This window comes from Balearica regulorum, chromosome 7 (assembly GCF_011004875.1).
Source record: "Balearica regulorum gibbericeps isolate bBalReg1 chromosome 7, bBalReg1.pri, whole genome shotgun sequence".
Taxonomy (NCBI): Eukaryota; Metazoa; Chordata; class Aves; order Gruiformes; family Gruidae; genus Balearica; species Balearica regulorum.
The window spans coordinates 1,993,054-2,007,155 of record NC_046190.1 but is presented as its reverse complement, the minus strand read 5'-3'; the positions used below and the strand labels follow the sequence as shown (position 1 = coordinate 2,007,155).

General features: G+C 43.7%; 1 protein-coding gene across 6 annotated transcripts in view; it reads left to right on the top strand.

Moving 5' to 3' along the window:
• Nucleotides 1–5,583: 5,583 nt before the first annotated feature.
• Nucleotides 5,584–14,102, top strand: part of MGMT (O-6-methylguanine-DNA methyltransferase) — a 205,125-nt gene continuing 196,606 nt past the window's right edge. For 4 of the 6 annotated variants that reach the window (XR_012836275.1, XR_012836273.1, XR_012836274.1 and 1 more), the window contains exon 1: nucleotides 5,964–5,983. The gene's annotated coding sequence lies outside the window, so the exon portion shown is untranslated. Of the gene's footprint in view, nucleotides 5,623–5,963; nucleotides 5,984–6,692; nucleotides 6,723–14,102 lie in introns of those variants that run through there. The other 2 variants (XM_075757623.1, XM_075757622.1) reach the window with 2 other exon arrangements.

Here is a 14,102-nt window from a genome sequence, read left to right as displayed (position 1 = left end):
AGGCACATTTAATTTAACAGGAGATTTATCAGTGGCCTTATTGACTAAAAATTCCTCTTATTTAACATTTATAAGCCTTTTTACCACACAAATTTCTCTATAGCATAACAGATAAAATTTATACTGGTTAGCTTCGCCAATATTGTCAAAGCATTTCCCAACAACTTCTGGAACAGGGCAGCCAGGAGATAACTAAACCAACTGAAGCAGGGCATCGGAACCACCAGAACTTCTAATGGTTTTACCCTAAAGAAAATGAAGCCAATCTCTGCTAATATCCCTTTCATTTACACGGTTTGCTACCAGATTTCCCTAAAGGCATGAGTGGCTGGCAAACAACTCCCAGCACCTTGATTACAGGAAATCATATTTCTCCCAATGCCAAGCTTCTTCATAAGTATTGAAAATGGTTTGCCTACTAAAATACATTTTCTTCACTTACCAGTAATTCTACACTCTGAACCACCCCATTTCCTTCCTCTCCCAGCGCAGGAACCAGTTGTATTCCTGCTCAATATATCCGGACTCCTAGCTTACTTTGTGCTTTTTTAGTAGAGATGGGTCCATGCTTCCACGTTTGAAAGTGGAATCAAACAAGCTTGGAGAATGTTTTGGAGGAAGAGAGAGAGAAATAGTTTTATTAGCGGGGATTGCAAACGATTTCAAAGATGATGGCAATTTAAAACGTGCCGATCTTTATCTCAACTCCCTCGAATGTCAAGAATTGTGGAGATTAACTGCAGAGACAGAGAATGTTGGAATTTTTATGTAAGAAAGATACTCTCCACCTATTAAAGTAGCGGTGTTCTTTAATAATCGCAGTTGCCATTGGAAATGATGTGCCATCACCAGTGATTCCTACAGGTCTCTGTTTTGCTACAAACAGGTCTTCAAACCTCCACCCTGCTCCCACCGAAGAATGAGCCCCAGAAAAATCACCCTTCTTCAGAACCACCCCTTAGACCTCTTCTCTTACCCACAGATCACACCCCACGTCATCAAAACGTAACTCCCTGCAAAGCCGCAGGCCCACAGCCACCCAGGCAGACACCCCCGCGTCCCAGGGACTCAGCTGCGCGCCCCTCAGCACTTCACACCAATTAAAACAAAAGGACAGACTCCCATGATGTGCCGCAAACAAAAGTCTGGTATAAAAGATTATTTCTATTATTAAAAACCTATTTTGAAACCAGATCGGAGCGCTTTTCGCACACACACGCACTCCCCTTCAGGGCCAATTAAAGCACATAACGTGCCCAGATCAAATAGTTAGCTCTGTATCGACATGAACTTTCCAGATTTAAATTTGCAGGACACATCCCTGCTGCTGAGAAAATGCAAGCGCCTTGGCAAACAAAATCACAGTTTCTGGTTTCATTCAGCCTTTTTTTTTTTTTTTTCCTTGGTGATTATAAATGTGAAAAGCAAGACTTATTTACTCGTTCAGTGAAATCACACGCGGTTACAATACTGCACTTATTCACAGCTGAGGAGGTTCATGCGGAGAGGTCACAGGAGCATAGGAAGTGATCGAGGCCAGATTCTGACTCAGTAAGGCGCATACACACAAAGGCAGAAATATATTATGCCTGTGCTCCAATCTGACAATTTTCTCTGGGGGGAAATTAAAGAACTACAAGTGAGGTCCAAATCACAGCGATTTTCAAAACTACATCTTCCCTGAGACTCCATCTGTTTCTCTCTCAAGCTAGCGAGAGGGTAGTTACAGCTCCGGTGCCCAAGTCTCTCCTCCACAGCAGATGTTGCAGAAAGTAGATGCTTTCAGAGGTTAGTCCTTAACAAGGAATTTAATCCAGGCTGAACTATTTGTGAATTCTCATCTCAAGGCCTTTAATAAAAACCTCCTTTTTCAGTTTTCCATCCCACCCCATTACAGACTCCAAAGTTCGTGTGTTGGTTTAAGCCTTGGTTTACTTGGAAGCAAACTCACGTGCTGCCACTACAAGGACTTTTTGCGCTCAACTGCAGGCAGATGTTCCAGTCCCGGGAAAAACACTATCCCGTACCTGAAAATGCCACATTAAATGAGCAACGTCTTGTAAGCAACACACTTAATAACCAATAAAGTAAAGAACTGAAAGAAAACACCTTGAAAGAAAAACAAAGACATGGGACACCACTTGAAAAACATTTTAGAGAATTTGTATCTTCTCACAGTATGAGTGTTAGGAAAATTTCCCCATCAGCTTTAGTGTTTGTGAACTGGACGGGATGTGTCATACCTGAACGCTGGAAACTCCTAGGAAGAAAACTGACATCTAGTTGTGGCCCTCACAGCTAATTGAATAAAGACGTCTAACGAGGTACACCAGCTACAGTAGTAGCAGCAGGCCTAAATAGATTAAAAAGGGGAGAGAGAGAGATATATAAACACACACATAAAAACCCCCATATATATGTGTGTGTCTTGTTGACACTGATGTCATTGACCAGTGATGCATCTAATTAGGAACAGTCTCCTCAGCCTTGCTCTTGTCGTTAAAGGACAGATTAGGGGGAAATGGCAAAGTCCAGTGGTTGAAATTTTAATGGTGCTACTTAAAGTAACAAAGATGAAAATTTGGACAGTGAAAGGATTCGAGGAGATTTGAGTAAGATTTTCATAATTCTGAGGGCAGAGGGAAACCCCTCTCTACCTCATTTCCTAACAGGTAGCAGGATGACACTGAATTAAGTTACAACACAGAACAGCTAGAACTACCGCGGAGAAACACGTCTTTTTATTGCAAACAGACAACTTGTGCATTCACTACCAAAACCCAAGACGCCAGGTTTTGGGAAAGTCTGGGTATTTTACTTTCCCTATTCAAACCTGTTACAATGCAAACTAAAATCATATTAAAGATAATCAATTTTCGTGCTTCAGGCAACAAGGAGATCAGCTTGGGAGAGGAGTCAGAAAAGATTAATATGCATTTTGGGGAGGTTTCCAGGTACAATAAAGTTTCAGGAACTGGCTACTTTTGAGAAAAGGCTATCAGGACAGAGAGATTTCATTCACTTTAGCATTGTTTTCCTTTAATCTGGCTTGCTAATATTTTCAAAATAAAATAATTCAATTTTTTTAGAGATAAAATAGCAGACTGAAATTTCCAAAGCGCTTAAAATGGCACACTAACATCCACTAATACTTGGGAAGTATTAATGAATCTTAAAATTCTATCAACCGAAACTACTCACAGGACAGGCACAAGCAGAACCTGACTCGCTCCACCTGAACTAATCCCAGGTCAGATGTGGAGTGTATGGCAGAGGGAGAACTTGACGCATCCAGTATCTACGTGCCCCTTCCCATCGTGCTCAGATCTATGCAGCTCAGAGCGGAGGCAAAAGGAGCTTACGCCTACTTGCACCTGCTACGTGGGTGTCCCTGAGAATCTCCTGTTTATTTTTAAGGATGCATAAAGCTGTAAGTATTTATTTATGTCACGACAGCATGTATTCACAGTGGGAAAGCAGTCCTTCAGGGACTTCACTGCTAACCAAGATGTCTTTTTAAGCAGCACTGCTCTCGGTGTGAACATCTACCATGGCTGCACTGGTTAGTAGGTTGCTCCTTCTCAACTGGAATAATGCAGATGAAGCTGCAAGGCTGATCTTTCTGTCAATACCCTGAAGGATGAAAAGGCAGAAAAAAAAGAACCGATGGTTGTTTAGGAAAGGACGATTGTGGAGACCAGCTTTCAGAACAGTTGGTTTATAAACACGTTTTGGTTTGGGCTTTTTTTTGCCAAGCAGCAGATTCACCTCTTATTGCAGAAATCTCCACCTTCCTTGCTGTTAATTCACATCATGATACTGGATTTTAAAATGTCTGAGAAAATATAAAAATCAGAGTTTAAGAAGTTTGGTATTTACATTCTAAAATAATAGCCATCTCTAGCGTATCCCATCCAGTCCAGAGCTTGCTGATGTGAAGAGATCCTTCATTTAGAGATGAGATCATCTGCACATAAGCCATTGCACTTGTATGGGGCATGCAATAGCAGTACCTTTTAATTGACCATTAATCCGGGCTTCATTAGAACTACTGACAAGCTTCATTTTCTCTTGTCAGCATATGGCATCACACAGTTTCACCATAGTTTGAATCATCTGTTCGCTAACAGCTACTGAAAAGCTAAGTCATAGAGATGAACTCTGAATGCATAAAAAAGAAATCACGAACCAGAAGCCTGTAATTGGTTGTAATTTATTACAAACAAGGAATACCTTTTCATCTATTTTTTTCCTTCATTGTAACATTGTTTCTTTGCTGCTTTAAATGAAATTCCCTTGATAAACTGTTCATATCGTGAGACCTGAATTTGATTTATCATTGTCAAACCATTTATATTAATTGTAATTTATCTTTCATAGATCACACAGATTCACAGATCACTTCCGTCTTGTTCAAAATGAGTACGTTTGGAGGCTGCAATTAGCGGGGTGGTGTGGAAGCGCTGGACATTTTTACTACCTGAGAACAGTTTCAACAGTGACTTTTGGCCAATGCTTTGCCTAGGTAGACAGTAAAGAAAGTAAGACAGGGTGGTAAACATCCTTGGCTTGCATTTCCTTGACAGACTCAAGGTTAACGGCCCAGAAAGCAAAAGGGAAAACTAGGTGTCATGTTAAAAATATTACCTCTAAAGCCAGCAGGAGCGTCTCACTACTATCACACACCCGTGTCAGTAGTCACCCTTTTGTAAGCTTGCCCCAAGTGCAACTATTGCAAAGATATTTTCACTTGCATTGGGGAAACTTCTGCATTTTTGACCTTATATTTTTTTTACAATCAGATTTAACACACAGGCACTAACTTGATGCCATTTCATTTACAGTTTTCATTCCCTATGAAAAAAGGATTTCCAGAATACTGTAATGACTTAAAAAAAAAATGTTCTGATCTTTCCCAAGTGGATTCCTCTACTTTGTGATAGCTTCTGAGTCATACAACATGACTAATAAAATTTTTGCTGATATAACTCGGATTAAGTTTCAGACAGTGAAAGATTCTCTGGCTTGAAAATTTGTGGTTTCTTGTTGCAAACTGTACTGGCACTTTTTGTCCTGCTTTTTTATGACCTCAAATAAACCTCACCCTACAGTCTACTTTCCTCTGTTATTTTACTCCCTCTTAGCTCCTCGGTGTCTTCTCTTTCAGAAACTGTATTTGCCAAATGCTTCCCCGTCTACAAACTCCAGCCTAGCTCACTGTCCTCACCCTTACACCACCTAACTTTGCAAAGGAGCAAAAAAGGCCCGTTCCTCGACGGTACCAGCCTTTGCCTTTTGCCCTTCACCATCCTGCCACAGAGTGCAAGCAGAACAGAGCCTACGTAATTTTAAAAAGCACATTTTGGTTATAAGCCCTGCATTTTGCTTCCAGATGTGGTGGATTTTGCTCAGCTGCCATACACGTCAGTGCTTAAAGGAAGAACTCAGGTGCACGACAGCCACAGGAGCTCAGCACCGTACGGGCTCTGACTCCTCCTGCATTACAGCCCCCACACCGTTATTTTGAGATGGACTTTTGCAGAAATCCATGTCTCTGACCACCTGCATGCCCTGCAGCAGCCTTGAGCCCGGGAGCCCTGGGAGGAGGCCTGCCCAGCACAGGTGGGCTGCATGAGCCCGGGCAATTTGCGCCTCTTTGCCCGGCCATATAAGCAGGGCGAAGGGGCAGGGTGGCCCCCCCGAGCACCCCCAGCAGAGCCAGGTAGGAGGCTCCGTGCAAGAGCCAGGCCTGAAGGCCCGGGGCCAGGCGCTGCAGACTGGGGGCCGCTTCCTGGGGCCTGCTCGGGCCGCTTCCTTCGCCCGCCCGGTGCGGGTTTCCGGGCCGCGGGTCGCCCGGGCAGCTCCGCCCCGGCGGCGCCTCCCCCGCCGCGGCCCGACAGAACTGCCCCTCGGCGGCGCCGGGACGCTCCGGTGGCCTCTCCGCCGCTCTCCTCTCCCTCCTCCTCCTCCTCCTCGCGGGCAGGTGCGCGGGCGGGCCGGGGAGCCGCGGGGCTCCGGGGCCCGGCGGGGCGGGCTCGGGGCGGCCGCGCAGGAGGAAGCAGCAGCAACAGCGGCGGCCAACGCAGGCCTGGCCCGGCCTGGGCAGCGCGGCCCGCTGGGGGCGGTGGCGGCCGCCTCATGGCCGGGAGGGAGGGGGGCGTGGGGGGAAGATGGCTGCGGGCCGTGTGCCAGCCCGGAGCCGCAGGGACCTGGTAGCAGGGGCCGCTCCCCGCGGCCGGGCCGGGACCCTCTGCGTCCCCCTGAGCGGCAGCAGTGGGGAGAGCGGTCACAGCCCTTGACGCTGGCCTCTGTGCTGGGGTTTCACTTCGTCTTACTGAGCGATGGGGCTTCTTTGCTCCCCGGTGGCTGCGTTCACTGACATCTGCAGGCCCCAGGAGAGGAAATATCCCTGCTTTGGCGCCCAGAGCAGGCGCTAGGCCCGTGTTGGTAATCACTGGTAGTCCCTTGCCTAGGGAAGGCTGTGTCGTGGTGGCTGTGGGAGCCGAGGCACTCCTAAAAGTGCGTTGGCCTCCATCAGGCTGCGGATGGAGCAGTGCAAGGGGGGGATGGATGGCAATGCCCTGCTTTGTGGCACCTGCCTGCGGGCGGGTCAGATTAGCATGAAACTGCACTAGAATAGTGCCTGTCAAATTGATATTAACATAAAAATCTCCTTTTGCTGTTGACAGGAAAGTCAAGCTTTGCAACTGTTTGTAAAATAGGTATGCTATTGTTTTTAATACAGTTTTTAAAACAAAGTAAATGTAAACAATTATTTATTTTTTTGCCCCAATTCCCAAATAAACCTGTTACTGAGTTGTATCTTATTTTTGCAAAATAGAACTCTTATTAAATGGTAAGGTGCAGCCTCTACAGTGTTTCACATAGGAAAGCTTTCCATTTTGTAAACTGGGGCATGATGTTTGGTTTAGAAGTGACTGTCACGGCATAACTCTCGTGTCCAGCTGTGTGCTCCCCGGCACAGAAGACAAGGGTTATCTTCCGGAGGAGTCTGTTCAGATGACAGGGTTCCTTTGCGAACCTGATGAAGGTTTTGGCCTCTAAGCCCTGCCTGTCTCCCCAATGCACGAGGGACCAAAACTGGTGGTGTAGGAGCTCTCCCTCCCTCTCACAACTGCCTCTGTGGCCTTTGGTCTTCGCTCGCTTGCATGGAAATGCAGTTTAAGTGGAGCTATGATAGGGGATCTCCTGTTGCATTGCGATGCCTCCCTGCCCTGTGGTGTGGAGCCTGTGGAAGGTCTGGTGAGCCGAAGGGTCTCCTCTAGCAGCTCTGTTCCTGTGCACAGGCACCCCTTGGAAAGGTTTCTGTGTGGTCTCTGCAGGAAGAAGTGAGTGGAGCCTGTGTGCCTTTACATCTGCCCCTTGTGTCAAGACCTGAAGGGTTAGCAATGCGTGGGACAACCTGGCTCTGGTTTTCAGGCTAGTGCTCGCAACCCTGGAAAAGCATCATAGATACCACAGAATTTCTTGTTTTAAACCCAAGTTATTTCTTCAGCTCTTAATTTTGGGTTGGAGCTTTTGCTGTCTCGAACAGTTCCCCCTCCCTTATCAGGCTTGATTCATCTTTAAGTTCCTTAATGCGTGTTTGTGCTATGATGTTTGTAAAGCTTTTTGCCTCTGGGGCAAGAACTCACCCCCGTAAGGCAGAATACTTCTGACTGAAAACATCCAGTTATGTGAAACTTGCCAAGTTGCTTATTTGTTTACTTCTGAATGTTTTGTCAGTCTGGGACATAATTTTTCAAAGTACAAAGTTTTGTTTGCTTTGTTTTCAAACAGATGTTCCAAATGTGGACAATTCTACCAAAAGCCTCAAGCTTCAGAGGAAAAAAAATGTAGCCATGTGAGCTTGCAAGGTGGCTTTAGCAATTCCTATCTGCATTCTGATCCATGACAAGCTAATTACACCAGCAACTGAACAGAAGCTCTATAGGAAACTGTTGTAGTTATATTGCAACTTGTGTTACCGTGACTACTTTATCTCTTGATAACTCTGTAATTAACTTGTCACCAGTGTTTAATGCTTAACGTATGTAGAGAATCAGTTAATGGCATCACTAAAGGGATAGTAGCCTGAAGGAGAAGCTCATGCCCTTTGGGAAGGTTATCGGAGTTTCTTTGAATGGCTAATTTAAGGACTTGTGCAGAAAAAGTATTAAGTTTGTTATGGGAAGTGTGGATAAGATGGAAAGGCTGCACCAGAGAAATTCTGTTTAAACTGACTTTGGTGACAGGGGAAGCTGTTAGAAGAAACAGCGATGCAAAAAATCCAAAGTACAACCTGTCAGAGACATGGATGACCACTTTCATAGTATTCTTTCCCATGCAATGAGGGTTTTGGAGGAGCAAGAACAACTGATGTTTATGAATTAAACCTTGGTATGCCAGCTGCCATACCCCTCATGCTCCAACTGGTGCAGAAGTTTCGTGTGAGCCCTGTCCTCCACCTCTGGTACCAAGGGTGACATCCTTACTCCTGGTGGCTGCAAGGTGGTTTCAGTGGTGCTGGTCATTCTGGTGTTGGTGCTGCAAGAACTTTGTGGGAACAAATTGCAGGCCCTGATTTGTGGGGGTGTTTAACTTCAGCCTCAAGACTAGTGAGTGATTCTACCTGGGATGCGGCTGGCCTAAATTAAACTTAATTTCTGCAGAGAGTGAGGCAAAAAAGCCTCACTGCTTGTGAGAGTTGTTAACATCTCTCACTTTATATTTTGCAGAACAATATGTTAAATTCTGCATGTGTGACACTTCTAAGCATGTCCTGAAGGCATTAGTATTCAGTCTAGTGGTTTTAAAGATTTCCTGTGTTAGAATAATTTCCTGTTGGTAACACTGGTGAAGTCAGCAGGTGCCTAACCTGGTCGGGACTGCCCATTCCCAGAAGTTGTCAGGTGAAGCTGAGCACACATCCCACCAATTGCATAACTCGTAAAAGCAAGCACTTGTTAAATCTATTTGTTTTTATTATGGACATCGATCTGCCAGTCGCAATAATGCATTTATGGACATTTTTCTGCAAGCGCAGCGCTGGTGGCAGTTTCTACTGACAAATTGAGTCATATGGACAGTAGTTCAAAAGACGCTTACTTTATTGACGGATTGTGCAATTCTCTAGTTTACCGAGTGTTCATAAGATATCTGGACTGGTGAAGAGAATGTAACTAATGGGAAAATGTAAGACAAAGTTTTAATTTCAGGAGGCTTGAAATCTTTTAGGTAGTGACAGGTTTCAATCTGTGTCTTGGCTGGTTTTGCGAACTTTAACTTCATTAATGCCATTTGGTGTTCTTACTGCAGACTTCCAGTTCTTGAGTTTCTTACCTCTGCCGATAGCTGTGAAGGTTGCTGTTCTACAAACCTGTCCTGGCAGGGGCTTCAGTTGTGCTAATTTATCTGAAGATATCATGAGCAAAACCTTCCTGGTGCAAAAAAAAATAAAAATCCTGTGTTAAATTTTGTTGTCTCCTGTAAGGCTAATGTTATCACCCAGCGCAGGTGTGTTTGGGCCAGTGTTAAGTTAAAGGTACACTGGAGGAGCAATCACACTGTAAAACCAGACCAAACCTCTATTGAAGTATTTTGCAGAAATACAAAATGCAATTTTAAAACTGATGATCTACTTGTGTGGTCCAGACTACTGTTTAAAAAAGTGAAATGTATTTGAGTGTCAATAAAGCTTGTGTGGCGTTGGAGTTTCATGGAAGTGGAGTAATTCAAAACTTTTCTTTGAAAGTGTCACTGTTTGGATGCTTTTTGCTAATCCATTTTTCAGTTGTTTACTATTCATACCAGCAGAGCAAAAGCACCCTGTTCTGATGTCTGTCAGTACTATCTGCTATCTATTTTGATTTATATTATGCCAAATTAAATGGTAGAAATAATTTCAGGTATCTTTTCAAGTCACTTGTAAAATTTGTACATGCAGCTGAAGTTCTTCCCAATGCAGTGGAGGTTCTGAAGGTGATAAAAATACTTAATGTCTGCAAAAGTCATCTTTAATCTCCATGAGGGATCACTGATACAAAGGTTCTGACTTCCCCTCTGCTTTTCAAGTGAAATAGTAGTAAAATAGTGCTACTGACAGAGGGCCCATAGTCTTGGGCAGCTTGGTAAAGGGGAATAAAAGAATGACTCTGCCTCTCAAAGCAGGAGCTGCCAGCATCCAGGGAAGCAGCAAACATCGGTTCAGATCGCACTGTATGTTCCCTGGTCTGTAGCTGAGCTGCTGGTGATGCTGCGTTTGGGCTCCGAAACTTATTTTACATTCGGACATCCCACTTCTGACTTGGGAGGTTTGAATCCCACTTCTTTGGGGGGCATGATGGTAAAAGTCACTAAATGCTTGGCCTTGTTTTTCTGTATGCTGTATAGCTCTGTGCTGCTGAAGGTGGGATCCTGAAGAGATGTTCTTACCTGATGGGTGCATTTTCAGTTTTAATTATTACTCTGCCACTTTTTAGTGTGTTATGATCACATCAATGAAATTGATATTTTACTGAAGTTTATATCTATTAGCAGCATGGCCCACTCTGCAGTGGGATTTGCTTTCTGAATCAAGCCATCTACATGCTCCAAGTACAAATTTAAACTCCCTGCAGGTAACTCTGCATTAGCAGATAGCAAGTATTAGTGCGTCTTGTAAATGTTGCTGCTGCATAATCATCATGCAATGATATTTAAATTATCTGACTGCTTTAGATCAGTCAGTACAATGCAAACAATAACATTAGCTTTGGTTGTTTGTACATTCAAGTATGCAGAAGGTCTGTTAATTAGTTAAACTTCTTAATAAACACCTAAAGTATACTTGAGGGCTTGTTAAAAGATTAATTTTTGTTTCACCTATAAAACTCACACGATGGAATGTACAGCATCTAAAAATGCACAGACTGCTTTGGCAGCAGTGGCTGGCTGTGACAGTACATTTTTAGACTGAGGAGCATCCTGGAGAAACAATTTACACAACTTCATTTTCCCTTCATCTTGCTCCACTGAAGTTTAGTATGATCAAATTATGACGTAGTGGGGAGAGAAGGGAAGTCCCTCGCACTGTCTCCTGTTGACACCAGAAATACCTCTGGTTACTTGCTGACTTCAAGCCATGAAATACCAAGATTTCTGGTTGGTTGATTGAGAAATGAGATTGACTTTATTCAAACTGGCCACAGTTGTTCTTTTTTACCCTGGAAGTATAAGTGAATTAGTTGGGTTTGAATCCTACTTACAGTGGTTGTGGATTGTCTCCTTTGAGCTTTGAGGCTCAGGCAGTTGGCTGGAAGGCTGATCTGGATGGGCAAGCTGGGTCTTCAGCCCATATTGTGTCTTCAGAAAGTGAAACTGAGGCCCGACAAGGCAAAGTGCTTAATCTGAGAGAAACTTTTTAAATAAATGCTGTGGTTTATTAAATAGAATAGTACTATTTTTTCACCAATTATAAGTTGCATGTTGGTGAATGCACCTTGTTTTGTATTATTAGCAATGTGTGTGGCCTGGATTGGCATGCTTTTCAGTCGTCTTTTTGTGCAGCTATATTTGACTCCATAGTGAGAGTTTCTAAGAATATGATTAACCCTATGGGTCATCTTATAATGTAATTATTAATGATTGATTCTGTTTATCCTTGAAATCAATATGAGAAGCAAAATGGTTTGGCATTTATTTGGAGTTGATTTCTAATGTTCAGTAAACATGATCTTGTGATAAACCAGTACTAGTCTTATTACTCAGAACACATGTGATGAATCTGAAGTGTGTAATTAGTTTTATATAATGATGAGGATATGTGGAGGTTTTTACATGACTTATGTTAATATGGCCAATAGTGTTAACATCTCCTGCCACTAATAGTTAGGGTGGGGATGTATAGTAATTGATCTTCCTGGGAGTGCTGTAATGTAAAAACAATTCAGGCTGTTTGAAGTATATTTTACAAGTGTGCATTGGGCCTTTGGGATGTTATACTGAAAAACCCAATTGTATAGTTACCATGGGAACCCAATTAGAATAGATTGCTTGAGTTTTTTTCAGTCTTTCATCTTGACCAAAAATGTAATGTACTTTAAATGTTTTCATATGGAATTTTATTCATATACTGACTTGATATAATAGCTGTTTTTAAATTTTAGTACTGAAAGCAGAGAGTATTATGTTCTGCGGATCCTGAGGACTTGTCTTCCAAGGAGAATCTTCCTTTAGCGTTTAAAAGTTGATGAACTGAGAAGAATACTACTGATGAATCTAGGAGCTCTTACTGTAGTGCTGCCATCACACGTACTTTCCAGGCTGGGGTTCTGTGAAAGTAAACAGGAAAGTGTCTTGAAACCCAAGGACTTCTGTTCTAGAGCGTCAATACATTATGGCTGGGACTTTTCATGACCTTTAAGGATGTGATTTCTGATGCAACCTCTGACTTTTCTCTGAATTTCTGTTCCATTGACATATTCAGAGGTTTGGGATGCTCGCAGGGTGGATCTATGATATATTAGCTTCCTGCATCATCTCATCTGTGCAGGAGCTTTATTCAGCACCTGAAGGCATTTGTGTATCTTCAGGTGTCTTGGGAGCATCCTGCTGCCTGGCTGCAGCCTCAGCACAGCTCTTGTGTGGGAACAGAAGTTCTGGGGAACTCGGGCACATCTTGATTGAAAGGCCAAGGGGAGCTGAGGCAGGAGCTGTGATCCCACAGCTCAGGTCTGAGGCAGGAGCTCAACAGGAGATGGGCTTCACTGCCATTTGATCAGTGGCAATTCCTGTGCCGTTCAGAAGAGGTGTTGGGTTCTTTCCTTCAAAATCAACCTTAGGGCAATCCTTCAACCAAACATGGAAAGAAGTTAGTAGTGCATATACTGGCCTCTTCCAACAAGATGGCTTTCTGCAAGATTGAGGTGCACTTTAGAGCAATGTTTTGGACTTTCCCAGCCCTCTGATGTTTAGTGGTGGTCTTGTACAGTTTTCTTCTATTTTACTTAATTTTTAGGAGAAATGGGGTGTTGATTTAAAACCATAATTTGAAATTTAACTGGATTTTGGCATTTGGCATGATGTCTTTCATGAAAGGGGAGAGAAACTGTGTTGTAAGTAAACACAGAACAAAAATCTGTTATGAAAAGGGATGTTTCCTGACCAGTTTTGTCCCAGAGATGTCTGCTGGGTTCTGAGCTCCTTCAGTCAGGATGAATGCTTGTTGTCTGGCTGACTGATGGAGCAGTCCTCCATCCACCTGTGAGCACCTGCTGTCTTGGAAAAACTTATTTCCCAATGGGAGGGTGGGGAGCAAGTGGATCTCACCAGAATCCAAAGCAGCATGTGGCATCAGACCGGCTGGGAGGTGGGAAGAGGGGCATAAGTGACTTAAATGGTAATTACTTCACATGTGGTGCAAGCGAAGCCGAAGCACATAGGTCTGTCCTACAAATGTGTCCAGGCTTTAGTCATGCTCGGGTTGCAGAAGATGCAGGTGTGTCAGAGGAAGGCTTTGGGTTTCCCTGTTCAGGTGGAGGTGGTAGATGAGCCTTCCTTGGATTCCCTGCCACTGTTGAATGGCATTTTGATGACGACTGGTTCTTGCTTTGCCTGGACGAGTGGATGGCACAGAGGCTTGCTTTCCGGCTGGCGTGCTGCCTTGCTTCCCGGTGGAAGCAAGGATACCATCCCCGGCGATCTCGGCAGCTCCTCTACTTCTTGGTTTCCTGGGGAAGTGTAGCAAAGGACAGATGCGTACTCCTGGGCTTCTCTGTGTAGCGTTGGCTTAAATCAGTGCACTTACTGTTCTTCTCTTTGGTCTTTGGCCCAGGTTTGAAATGAGCTTCTGGATGTGTCTGCTTTGAGGCAAATATTGTAGCTTTACCCTTCAGAAAAGTCTGAAAAGCTAAGTGTTGCTATGCACCTTGAAAGTCAAAGCTCTGAACTGACAACAGAAATAAATTGCTATTTTATTTTTAGCTCTGTTACAGATATTTTAAGTAGTATTAGATCGCTCATCTGCCTGACTTACATTTAAAAATGTAATGAGTGATCTTTGTGATGCCTACCTTACGAGGGTATGATTGTTACTATCTTTAAAATACTAATTATTCAGGATC